The sequence below is a fragment of the Ornithorhynchus anatinus genome, chromosome 4 (genome assembly GCF_004115215.2).
Source record: "Ornithorhynchus anatinus isolate Pmale09 chromosome 4, mOrnAna1.pri.v4, whole genome shotgun sequence".
Taxonomy (NCBI): domain Eukaryota; kingdom Metazoa; phylum Chordata; class Mammalia; order Monotremata; family Ornithorhynchidae; genus Ornithorhynchus; species Ornithorhynchus anatinus.
Window position 1 is genome coordinate 9,336,337 of NC_041731.1, and position 3,106 is coordinate 9,339,442.

Sequence of the window (3,106 nt, forward strand, 5' to 3'; positions counted from 1 at the left end):
CCTTATGATGTCCTCATGAAAACCAGTGTGGCTTAGTGCAAAGAGAACAGGACTGGGAGTTAGAAGACCTGGATTCTAATCCTGGTTCTGTCACTTGCCTGCTGTGTGACCTAGTACAAGTCACAACTTCTCTGGCCTTTTGTTCCCTTATCTGTTTGTTTCACGGTACTCGTTAAGCACTTACTATGTGTCAAACACTGCTCTAAGGGTGCGGAACACTGTTCTGGATGACTGTTCTTATCTGTGAAATGGATATCAAATACCTATACTTCTTCTCCCTTAGATTGGGAGCCACATAGGGACAGAGACTGTCCTCACAGTGCTTAGGTCATAGAAAGTACTTAACAAATACCACAATTATGATGACATTACTTTACATTATACCTGCTACTTGCACAAAGGTAAGGGGTTGATGAAAAAATCAATCAATCAATGGTATTTGAGGGTTTACTTTGTACAGAATGCTGAACTAAGAACTTGGGAAAATATAATACACTTGGTAGGCACAATCCCTTCCTTCAAGGATCTTAGAGTCTACGGAGGGTCTGCAGGCCTAATGCAAAGAACACTGGCTTCCAGAGCCAGGATCCCTGAGCCCTCTGGACGAATCATCCCTCTTGCAGACTCAGGCCAATGTCCAGGCTTTAGGAGACCTAAGGCTCTCTTTTTGGAGGTGATTTTTTACTGGTATTTGTTAAGTACTCTCTATGTGCCAGGCACCATACCAAGTAGTGGGATAGATACAAGTTAACCAGTTTGGACGCAGTGTCTATCCCACAGACTTAATCTCCATTTTACAGATGAGGTACCTAAGACCTAGAGAAATGAAGTGACTTACCCAACATCACATAGCAGACAAGTGGCGGACCTGGGGTTAGAAAGCAGGACCTTCTGACTCCCAGGCCTGGGCTCTATCCACCAGGCCATGTTGCTTCTCTAGGTGGTACCTGAGTAGATGGGCTATACTCACACATGTGAAATCTCAGGAAGGCAAACTGAACACACACTGAGGATCCCCAGCACCCAGGTCTCAGGGAGGGGGTTAATTATTTTATTGGCTGCCCTTCTCTCTAGACTATGAGTTCCCTGTGGGCAGGGATTGTGCCTACCAATTCTATTTCATTGTACTCTTTCTAAAGCTCAATACAGTGCTCTGCATACAGTAAGTGCTCAATACCACTGACCGATTAAGAGAAGGAGTCTCCAAAATCAATCAGTAACAGACACAAGACTTGAAAGGGTCAAATTCATAAAGTGTGGCAAACAATTTTTTTTAAGTGCATACAGTGTGGAGTAGTTTTGGTTGTGAATCGTTCTTTTCAGTCCGACTCAAATTCATTAATCGATCAGTGGTATTTATTGAGCAATTACTATGTGCAGACACCGTACTAAGGGTTTGTGAGAGTACTGTATAACAGAATCAGTGGACATGTTCACTGGTAATAACGATCTAACAGGCTACAGGGGGAGGGAGACATTAATATAAATGAATTTACAATATATAATTTAAAGATATGTACATAAGTGTAGTGGGGTTGGGGGTGGGATGAATATCAAATATCCAAGTGCATAGATGACTCAGAAGGGAGAGAGAGCTGAGGGGAAAACGGCTTAATTGGGGAAGGCCTCTTGGAGGAGATGTGACCTTAACAATGCTTTGAATGTGGAGAGGGTGGTGGTCTGGTGTATATGGACGGGGAGGGAGTTCTAGACCAGGGGAAAGATTTAGGTAAGTGGTCGGTGTTGAGACAGATGAGACTGGGACACATGAAGTAAGCTGATGCTAGAGGTGAAGAGAGTGTGGGCTGAAAAGCAGTAGATTAGTGAGGCGAGGAAGGCTGGGGCAAGCTGGTTGATACTCTAAAGCCAGTGGTAAAGAGTTTCTGTTTGATGCGGCAGTGGATAGGCAACCACTGGAGGTTACTGGGGACCATTCTAAATGCTGGGAAGAAATTCACAGTCAGTTGGGCACTGGGTGCTTGTGTGGCCTAATGGAGATTCCAACAGGACATGGACTGAACATTTTTGTAGAAAAATGATCCGTGAAGTATGGATGACTAGAGTTGGTAAAGACCTGGCAGGAGAGACACGGTGATCATGGAGGTGGTTTTCCTAGGGTGAGACTCAGCCACTGAATTCTGGGTGTGCTGACCCCTGCAATGTTCCAAAGGTCGGGAATTCGACAGCATAATTTGTGATAGTGGGGGAAGACTTCATTCGCCTTGACATGATCTTACTGTCAGCAGTATCATTTTTGAAAACTAAAAATAACTCCAGGTTTGTGTATGTAAGTGGGTATCTAGATAGAGTTGTCCTTTGTATTCAAAGACGACATCACTGATGGTGAGGTTCATCTACAAATTCAGGTGTGGTTGAAAAGGCCAGTGTGGGATTCATAGCCCTGACCACACTGTGCAGTCAAAAATGTTTTCTCTTGTTGGAATTACTGTGCTTAATGTTTACAGCACCTGATGCCTGGTTTTGTGTGTGTAATTTCATATATATAAAATTTTATAAATAAAATAATATATATGTACACATATATATATATATATGATGTGTGTATATATAAATATATATATATACACACACACATTGTAATTGACTCCATTGAGCTAGAGAGACTCCAGAGTCAATGGTCAACTGTCAGGACATAAAGCAGATCTGTCTTGAATGCTTTCTCAAATATGTCTCTTCCATTTATTTGTAGCTTAGCCTTTGGGAAAGACTACCTAGGCTGGAATCTTCAAATTAAATTGGCTTCTTGTCCACCCTTGGAGAGGAAGATTATCGGAAAGAGCTGTGTGAATTTGGCTGAGCCATTATCTGGGACTTGTCTTCGTGGCAGCTTGCCTGATCTTCGGGGGATCAGGAAGGGAATATCTGTCTTTATGAAGAAGGTTCATATTACCCTTTATGAGCAGTGTGGTTACGGCCCAGAGATTAGTATGTTTCTTAGGTAATCCAGAGAGAAATGTTATTACTGAGTCAGACCAGCGGTGTCTCCAGCCCAGAATTCTGTCTCCGGAAGTGATAACAGGATGCTTGGAGGAAATGGATGATGGAATCAGCTAACACCCTTGGCCTTTCCCTCTATAACCCTAAC

General features: G+C 42.9%; 1 non-coding gene across 1 annotated transcript; it reads left to right on the top strand.

The window, feature by feature from the left end:
- Positions 1–2,066: 2,066 nt before the first annotated feature.
- LOC114811503 lies at positions 2,067–2,226 on the top strand. The gene has a single exon (XR_003759201.1). It is a non-coding gene; the product is annotated as a U1 spliceosomal RNA (small nuclear RNA).
- Positions 2,227–3,106: the final 880 nt, after the last annotated feature.